General features: G+C 30.2%; 1 non-coding gene across 1 annotated transcript; it reads right to left on the minus strand.

The window, feature by feature from the left end:
• Positions 1 to 9,167: 9,167 nt before the first annotated feature.
• On the minus strand, positions 9,168 to 9,241 carry Trnai-aau. Its single transcript has one exon. It is a non-coding gene; the product is annotated as a tRNA-Ile (tRNA).
• Positions 9,242 to 10,542: the final 1,301 nt, after the last annotated feature.

Genomic DNA, 10,542 nt, shown 5'->3' on the forward strand with positions numbered 1-10,542 from the left:
CAAATTTTAAGTATTATTAAAAAATTATAATTTGGGAAAGTTTTATATTTTAATTTCTTTACTTTTTTTAAAAATCCAACCTTCACAAAAAAATTTTATGTTATTATGTTTATGATCGTTTTACATACATTAGCGAAGGTATTTTTAATTTTATAAAATGAAAAATAATTTGTAATGAATATTCTGGATGTAATCGGGATTAAAATATATCATTTTAGAGAAATTACAAATGATTGACGAAATTCAATTATTTTCAAAAGTTAAAATTCTTCGCAAAGATTCAATTACGTTCAAAAATTAGAAAAAAATTCTGATTAAAATTTCAATTATCTTTATAAATAATAAAATCCTTTTCCGAAATTCAATTATTTTCAAAAATTAATAAAATTCTTGTCCAAATTTCAGTTATTTTCAAAAATTTCCTTAATTCACTGATTTTTAATAACTACTATTTTAATAAAATTTTCCAAAAGAATTCAATTATTTAAAGAAAATTTTAATAAAATTCTACGCAAACCTTTAATTATTTCCATGAAATAATAAAAATTTCACATAAATTCAATTATTTACAAATATTTTCATAAATAATAAAATTTTTACAGGGATTCAATTATTTTCGTAACTAATAAAATTCTTTTTAGGAATTTAATTATTTTCATAAATAATGAAACTCATTGCAGAATTTCAATTATTTTCAATACAAATTCTAATTAAATTCCTCGAAAAATGTAATTATTCTTAAAAATTTTATTGAAATTCGTCAAAAGAATTCAATTTTTTTAAATTTATTAACAAAATTCTTTGTATGAATTCATCTTTAAGAAACATGCAATTATTCAATAAGTTGTTTTTTTTTATTTAAATAATTGAATTCTAGTAGAATTTTCTCACAAACATTGATTTAAAAATGGATTTTAGTTAAAACTTTAGATTATAATTGAATATTATAAAAGCATTAGAGTGTGAATTTTTAGAAATAATTGAATTTTGAAAATGTTTCAAATTAAAATCTTTGCAAATATGAATTTTCCATATATTTTTAACTAATAATTCTGTGAAATTAATTTTGTTGAGAAAGTTTAATTGCCGATTTTTTTTAAAAATTATTTGAAGGTTCTATTTTCTAATATATATTTAAATTTGAAGAATTTACGAATAATAATTGAAATTTTTTAAAATTGAATTGTAAAGAAATGAATTGGAAAATTCTCAAAGACCTTTTTCATAAATTATTAAAAATAATGCACCTATAGAAAAATTTTAGTTAAAAACACGAAAAAAAAATTTAATTTTGGAAAAGTTACAAATTATTGCAGAAATTCAATTATTTTCAAGTGTAATAATATTCTTCGCAAAAATTAAATATTGTTCAAAAATAATAAAATTCTTCATAGGGATTCAATTATTTTCACGAACAATAAAACTTATTGCAGAATTTCAATTATTTTGAATACAATTTTAATCGAATTCTTCAAACGAATTCAATTATTCTTAAAAATGTTATTAAAATTTGTTAAAAGAATTCAATTATTTAAAAATTTATTGATACTATTCTTTATGGGATTTAAATTTTAAGAAACATTCAATTATTGAATAAATTATTTATTTTTGTATTTAAATAATTCAATTCTAGTAGAATTTGCTAATGAAAATTGATTTAAAAATGAATTTCAGTTAAAATTTTAGATTATAATTGAATATTAAAAGTATTGGAGCATGAATCTTTAGAAATAATTAAATTTTGAAAAAGTTACAAATGTTTGCAAAAATTCAAATACATACAAAAAATAACGCTACAATTTTTTAGAATCATTTTTCACATTTTGGAGAAAATAATCATATTCAAAATTTTTAATTAAAATTTAAAATTCTTCGAAAAATTAATTAGTTTTTTTAAATTATACAAAAATTCTTTTTAGAAATTCAATTAATTTTCCAAAAATTACATTACAATATTTTTAAAAAACTAATTCTTCGAATTGTTTTATCATAATTCTTTATAAGATTTAATTACCTTCGAACAAAAGAAATCAAAATTATTTAAAATTTACTTTTTTAGACTTATTAAAATTTCGAAGAAATCATTTATAATTGAGGCCTTGGATCCAATAACTCGCCCGACGCTCGAAGGCACGCGCTAATACCAGTCGGGTAGCAGTGAGTGGCCCAGAGGCGCTCACTGCTCACTTGAAATTCTTCAAAAAATTGATTATTTTTTTATATTTTTTAAAAAATTAATTATTTTGAAAAAAATTTATCAAATTTCAATTATTTTTTAAATATTTGAACAAATTTCAATTTTTTGGACTTATTTTAATTGCATGTAATTGTAAAAATGGTCTTTCAAAAATTATTTAGAAATATTTAAAAAAAATTAATTTTAAGAATTTTTTTATTAAAATTTTTAAAAATATTCTACCTTAATAATCTTTAAAAAGAAAAATGGACAGTCTCAATTATTACAAAAAATTAAATATTTTTGTATTAAAATAATTGCATTCTCGAAGAATCAAGGAAATTCAAAATAAAATTTTTTGTGACAACGCTGAATTAAAGAAACAACTTCTTTGACTTTTTTTTCTATTTTTAATCGAATAAAGCGACTTTTTTTGGCTCGTCAAGGAAATGTTTATTATATTTCAATTAAATACATTTTTTTCATTGCAGACTAAAAAAACACTTTTAAAAATGGTCAAAAGTAACAGATTTTGCATCTTCTTAATTTTAATTTTATTCATTTCATTAAATTGTAATTTCGCATTTATTTACAATATAACTGAAGGTGAAAAAAAATCTTTTTTTTATTGAGAACTATCATGTTTGTCACTAACTAATAGAAACAGATATTTTTTCACCTTCAGTTATTTTAAATAAATGATTTGTTTACAAGAATTGTTTAAACTTTATCGAAAACTGTTAAGAATAAAATTGGAGTTTCAAGATATATTAACTCTATAGAAAAAAGGATATTGAAAGAAAAAGGATTTTTTTATATTATTACTGTTTATATTGTTTATCACAACAATTGTTAATAATTTATTATTATTTCTTAAGTCAAAAGTTAAATTATCTTGCTGATTCTGAAAGAGGTTTAAAAAATACATAAGAAACACCATGTGTAAATTTGTTTAGCCCATCATCTTTGAAAGTGGTAAGTACAAATGTAATGGGAAAATCAAGATTAATCTACATAACATTAAGTAACACATTTCTTTAAGAAATCATATGATTAAATATAAACTTAAAGTGCAGTTGTATTACTTTAGAGATAACCGAGTTGACGATGTGATCAGTAAACAGATTAGAAATCAGTGCGATAATTTGTTTAAAAATTCAATACTGCATAATGCGTCACAACGAAGTCTTATTTTTCCACTATACTCAGCAGTTAATTTCGATTTTTATTGTGTACACATTTTTTCTAAGGATATCAAATTGAGACAAAAATCGTATCAAAACGTTGAATCGTAACAATTTTGATACGTTTTTTGTCTCAATTTTATATCTTTAAAAAAAACTGTGTAAATTAATTTGATATATAATTTTCATTACTAAATTAATATTGTTGTAACATATTATTATTAGTGGAACTAAGAATATTAAGAAATTATTAGATTATAGTTTAAATTCAAAATGAATCGGAATGGTATCAAATTGAGTAGCACAAACTACTAATTTTGATATCAGATTTTTAATGTTCAGAAATCATCATGTGGGAGGAGAAGGAGAGAAGTATTGAGAAGAGAAAGTACTTCGAATGCAAGCAATTGCAACATCGCGTTTAGCGACGTTTCTGCAAAAAGAAACATTACCTACTCCAATAAAATTCGAGAAAATATTGTTCTATATAATACGAAACGAAGAGGTGGCATTATAGTCAAGATAGAAGATAAGATTTCCATATAAGATGTTAAAGTTTTGTGAGGTCCAAAAGGAACGTTGATATAAGTATAGCCATTAAGTACAAGATGCTAAGACAAAGCATATAATGAAGAAGAAGAAGAAGAAGAAGATTTTGTAGAATAATCCCTCGTAGAAATTTATACGAGGGATTATGTTTGGATGGAAGAAGCTTGCCAGGATCGACGAGTTGGGAGAAACAGGTTCCATGCGCAAAAGTTATCATGAACGTTACTCTAGAGTCTCAGAAAAGAAGTAGAAGCCCTAGTAGTTCAGAGGTGACGAAGGTGAGTGGAAAAAAAGGAGGAAGAGCATCAAAAGAAGCCTGGAAGCAAGGCACCGCAGAAACCGAAGCCAGATCAAACCAGTATATGGAGAAAAGGGAAACGTCAAAGATAAGATGTACTTCAACGTCTTGTGGGAACTGCATAAGGAAGCGAAGTCAAAGGATTCGCCAAAAATCAAGAGTCTTACCTTTGCGGCGTATTTTACTGTAGCTTACCTCTTTTAATATTTATTTAAGAACATAACATTGAAAATAATTACTAAACTTTTTGGGATAGAAAACTGAAATTTAATATTTCTTCCTACGATAATAAAAATTATTCAAATTGTTTTATACTCAGTCTGAAATCTTAATTTTTCTCCATGATCAATTCATCGTTTACTTTAATCAGTCACTGTATTAATCATCAAAGTTTTACCTTGGGTTCGAGTAATTGATCAACGATTAAACAGCAATTTCAATCATATAAACTTTCAACCGTTAGTCTGTCAATTTTTTACCAATTAGTAGACAGCTTCCGAATCTGATTTACTGGTATCAACTCTTCAAATATTTCGAAAAAACTAAGCTACTAAGTGAAACCCTTTTTTATTCATATCTAGCATTTGTTCGAAGCCTTGCGCTTTGCAAATAAATCAAGCAAATAATTAAAATACCAGAACTGGTCTCCTTCTGAAACGAAACACTTCCCTTAAAAAGAGGAAGTCTAAAGTAGAACTATAATAATTTGTTTAAATAATCAATATTTCACTTCAAAATTAAAGAGAACTCTAATTGTTTATCTAGGAAGTGAAGTTAAATAAAAAATTACTTACATTACATTACATTTTTAAAGACAAACAGTTTTTCGATGTTTTTTCGGTTTCACCAAAATGTGACTTAACCAAGTTTTATGCGGGCTTTTAGTTTTAGTTTAGTAGAAACCCCCCCCCCATGCCAGCACAAATGTGACATTAAATGTTCCCGTAAATAATTAAAGAAATTTTCAGATTTGAATTATTTATTGAAATTTTGAATATTTTATCTGCAAAAATGTATTAAAAAGGAAAAAAATTGATGTGTTGTGTAAATTCTAGCAAGCTTATAAGCTTGACTCGAACCTATTCGTTAAATTAATGAAATTATTAAAGGACCTTGATAGGTGTTTGTGTAAAATGTATAATAATTTTTCAATTTTTATTTCTAATGAGAGGAAAAAGAAAGTATAATACTCACAAAATACTCTCGTCGACACTTTTACATAATAAAGTAATAAATAGATTCTGCCCGCCAATGGTTGTCCACTACCGAACATCATCGGTGTCTTCGATGTGCTGGGAATAGTGGATACTTAGGGTGCAGTCCCATGGTGAGCAGAAAAGAGAATGCAAAGCAGAATTTCGTGAGTGCAAGAGAGATAGTCAGATATCACTATCCTTTCCACTCTCACGAAATTCTGCTTTGCATTGTGTTTTCTGCTCAACATGGGACTGTACCCTTATTTACTGCCAGACATGATTGATATCATGGATATGTTCGGTAGACCTTGGGGTCCGTTCATAAACTACGTCACACTATTTTGCATAATTTTTTCACCCCCCCCCTACCCACGTCACGAATTTTACATGCTTTAGCGCCATTTTTTCTACAGAACGTCACAAAAAATGAATTCCACCCTCCCCCTCTAAGGCGTGACGTAGTTTATGGACGGCCCCTTGCCGTGGTGGCGGTGACCAGTGGCCCAAGGATGCAGGAGGGCAACAACGCTTTGGTAGTACCAAGAATTGTCTTGGACTGAGTAGATAGACGAGGAAGTGCGAGCAGTGTGGCGAGTCAAGCAAGCTGCGTTTCTGTCTTTAGCAACGCGTCTGCTCTTGACATCGCAAGCTGCAACGAGGATAGAGACAGATGTATTCAGCGTGCATTGATGTAATTGCTTAGGAGGTCAGCAAGATGCTTAAGACCTGCAAGATCCAGAAGAATGTTAGCATAACAATTAATGAGTGACTAGAATGTCTAAAATCGCTCATTCAGGAGGTGAGAGAAAGGCACGACAAAGCGAAGAGGACGGATGAACGTCTCTATCAAGGATTGGTCTGGTCAGAGGAGGCTCGACAGGACCGTAGACTCAGAAGAGATAGATTTAATGCAATTGCATTAAAAAACGTTGCTATGGTTTTCCAAAAAAGAAGATTAAGCAGAAGAAGAAGATGGAGATGAAACCTCCCAAACTATCTGCACGTAAGGTTGACAGACATTCTAACGAAAACCAAGACAGTAAAGTACCTAGGTAGATGGCGGATCGAAAGGTCACACTAGAGATCCTTGACCTGGACTGCCTTACTGACAACGCCAAAGTTCAGGAAGCCTTGGTGCAGATTTTGGGAGCACCATCATCCTGTAGAAAGGTGACGGTCCCTGAGCCCAACAACCGTGGCTTAAAGCTTACTGTTGTGGACACAAGCTTAGAAGAAGCTGCAAGGCTTAAAAAGTAAAGACTAAAGAAAGGTGCGCTTTATGTCGTGTCCAATCAGAAAAAGATGTATGGTCGTCAGGTGCAATAGGAGCCTGAGATACGGCCACATAGGAAGAGGTTGTAAGGCAGTAGACAGATCGGAAGAAAAACGGCACGGAAGGGTTGCGTGAGCGACATAATGGGACCTTCACCCCACGAAGTTCGAAGCGAATAGGTAGTTCCGTGGGTTGAAGAGTAGTCCAGATTAAGACGGGAGTGGTTTTTAGTGGGTCGACCAGAACAAGAGCGGTCATCCCCACATAACCAAGGATCCTTTACATAGGTATCTGAATTCACAGATTTTCCACTTCCGACTACAAAAAAAAATAAATAGATTCACTAATTTACCATTGTTTTCGGATGTAGTGTGACTGATGGTTTAGAAGCTATTTATGATTTTATTTGGAATTTCTCATTATTTTTAACAAAATTTTAGAAAATGATTGAGTTTTTCGGTAAACTACGTCATAAAAAACGTGTTTACTTCGGGTTTTTTGTTTTGAACGTCAAAGTACAATTTCTTGGGAAGAAAATAAGCCGGTGCCAATCAAAATTGAACTGAAAATATCTGGATTAGCTGTAGTGACTTTAAAAGTTTTTGATTTTTTAACGTTGTATCCAGAACAAAGTTGTGTGGAGTTTCGAAATAATATTGTTTTACATTTGTTTGGGTTGATCCTAAGATTCCAAATTATATAATAGTTATTAATTTTATCCGTTAGAGATTGAACATTTTTTTGAAAGTGTGTTACAGTATTGCCAGCTACGTAGGCAATTTGGTTATCAGCATATATAATTGAATAAGTACCGTTGTTCTTGTTCAGATCAAACAACATATGGATATCACTAGTTTTTTTATTAGGGTGCAGTCCCATGCTGAGCAGAAAACAGAATGCAAAGCAGAATTTTATCTTATCTTATCTTTCCACTCTCACGAAATTCTGCTTTGCATTGTGTTTTCTGCTCATCATGGGACCGTACCCTGAAGTGTAATTTTTTTTGGAAGAGTTTATAAATCAATCCGTTCAATCAAACAGAGTCGAAGGCGTTGCAAGCGGGTATCGTAGAATGTTTTCTTTGAAATAACCAAACTGGTTATCTGGTATAATGTTATTTGTGTTGCAAAAATTTGTGATGGAATTATTAACTACAATCATAAGCCTTGCTTATACTTGGTATAAGGCTAATTGGACGATAGTCTGTAGGGTCAATCAAATTTTTTTCCTTCTTTGGTATCTTTGGTATCGGTACAATTTTAGCCGTTTTCCAAAGTTCTGGGTAGTATTTATGATTTAGTGCGTTTTGAAGAGTATAGTATATTGTTGTTATTCCTCATAATATTTCGTTCGATATGTATTTTTCAACTGTATTGTCGACCAATTTTTTTAATCTTGTGTTTTCGTTAAGAAATCTCAGGTAATTAATTGTTTCATAATGAGCACCTATGATGTTAAGTTTGTTTTGACTGTCAGAAATGATAACTTTATTATTGTACAGGATATGTTTCAGCGTGTCCAAATTTGTTTTCTCAAGAAGTTAAGTATCTGGGTCAATATGTAGTTCTTTGATTTGTATCGGATTACGTTCCCTAAAATCTTTATTTATAATTGGAAAAATTCTTCGGAGTCGTGAATGTTTATTTTCTTCATAAGATTCTCCCATAAGGTGTTTGTTGATTTAAAATATTGATATTTTAATTTAGTATTTAGATTTTTTATTTCATTTTTTAGTTGATTAAGTACTAAATGGTCGACAAATGTATTACTTTTCTTTAAATTTCGAAGTTTAGTTAATAACAGTTATTATCTGTTATCAGTCGCGTGTACATGTTTTGATTCCGAAAGCTGATTTTATTCTGACAATTTGCGAAAATGGAAGATATTTCAAAGTAAGAAGTTAAGTTTTTTAGGTGGGAGAATTTTGGAAACGCCCAAGAAATACACCCTAAACATGTGGGGTTGCAAGTGGAGAAAACACTTAAGATGCGAAATAATTACATGTCTAATGACTCGAGTACCTCTATAAACCGTAGAATCTCGGTAATCCTGTCCCTCAATAAACGTAACAATAGTCTATTATGGTTAGGTTTCATATTCATTTTGCACGACTTGACAATTTTATATTTTTGCTTCTTAAGTTTATAAGTGTATGTTTTCCCCCTTTTTTATTACGGTAAAACCCCACGAAGAAATTTGTCGAATTCAAAAGATCTTAAATTACAAACTGAAATTTGTATTTATTTCCTATTTTATGAATTTAATTCTAGAAAGAAATTTGCTTGTGTATTTTAAGCCTTACACTATTAATAATTTGAAATATTAACTGTTCACTTAACAAAGACTGACAGTTTTTCGTTTAGTAGAGACCCCCCGCCACCAAAAGCGTGAAATCATTCGTGAACTTTCAAAAAAAAAAATTTCAGATTTAATTTGTTTATTGAAATTTTGAACATTTTATCTGCAAAAATGTATCAAAAAGGAAAAAAATTGGCTCGTGGGGGGATCGAACCCGCGACCTTCGCGTTATTAGCACGACGCTCTAACCAACTGAGCTAACGAGCCTTGCAGAATCGAAAAAGATATCAATTTCTTGAAGAAAAAATAAATTTCTCTGAAATAACAAAATAATGCTTAGTGACATTTTAAAAAAATTTATTTATTTCACATTAAATCTTATTGTCACATTTATTAAAGTTTATTTGCAACATAATTAACATTGGTTAAGTTGGAATTAAGAGAGTTTGATTGTAATTCTGGCACGTCCCTATCATGTGGCTATACAATCAATCGTGGGGTCAACTATTCTTATCATAATGCAATACTCTAAATGGTCACCTATATGAATTTTCGATTCGTTCTTTCACGAAATTTAATCTTTTTCTTGAAATAATGGGGATGTCGCTCGAAAAATAGAATTTTTTTGCTTCTATAAATCACACTGTTCTACGGGAAAAGTCAGTCTTGTTCTAGTCTCGTGCAGTCCATCAGTCTGAAATTCGTCGACAACCTTTAAAGTCGGTCGTCAGTTCGTGTCAGTTCTTTCGTTATCAGTGCTAGGACCAGTCTCAGTCAAAATCTACAAGAGAATTTGCCCTGCTAACTATCGACGCCAAATTCTAGTCTATTTGAAGCAAGCTTCAATCTAGTACCAGTCTAGTCTGAATAATGTTCCAATCTAGCACCAGTCTAGTCTAAAGGAAGTACCAGTCTAGTCTGAAACAAGTTCCAATCTAGTACCAGTCTAGTCTAGTCTGAATAAAGTTCCAATCTAGCACCAGTCTAGTCTGAAACAAGTTCCAATCTAGTACCAGTCTAGTCTGAATAAAGTTCTAATCTAGCACCAGTCTAGTCTGAATAAAATTCCAATCTAGCACCAGTCTAGTCTAGTCTTAATAAAGTTCCAATCTAGCACCAGTCTAGTCTAGTCTGAATAAAGTTCCAATCTAGCACCAGTCTAGTCTGAAACAAGTTCCAATCTAGTACCAGTCTAGTCTGAATAAAGTTCTAATCTAGCACCAGTCTAGTCTGAATAAAATTCCAATCTAGCACCAGTCTAGTCTAGTCTGAATAAAGTTCCAATCTAGCACCAGTCTAGTCTGAAACAAGTTCCAATCTAGTACCAGTCTAGTCTGAATAAAGTTCTAATCTAGCACCAGTCTAGTCTGAAACAAGTTCCAATCTAGTACCAGTCTAGTCTGAATAAAGTTCTAATCTAGCACCAGTCTAGTCTGAATAAAATTCCAATCTAGCACCAGTCTAGTCTAGTCTGAATAAAGTTCCAATCTAGCACCAGTCTAGTCTAGTCTGAATAAAGTTCCAATCTAGCACCAGTCTATTCTGAATAAAGTTCTAATCTAGCACCA

Source organism: Leptopilina heterotoma, unplaced genomic scaffold, assembly GCF_015476425.1.
Source record: "Leptopilina heterotoma isolate Lh14 unplaced genomic scaffold, ASM1547642v1 Lhet_26, whole genome shotgun sequence".
Classification (NCBI taxonomy): Eukaryota; Metazoa; Arthropoda; class Insecta; order Hymenoptera; family Figitidae; genus Leptopilina; species Leptopilina heterotoma.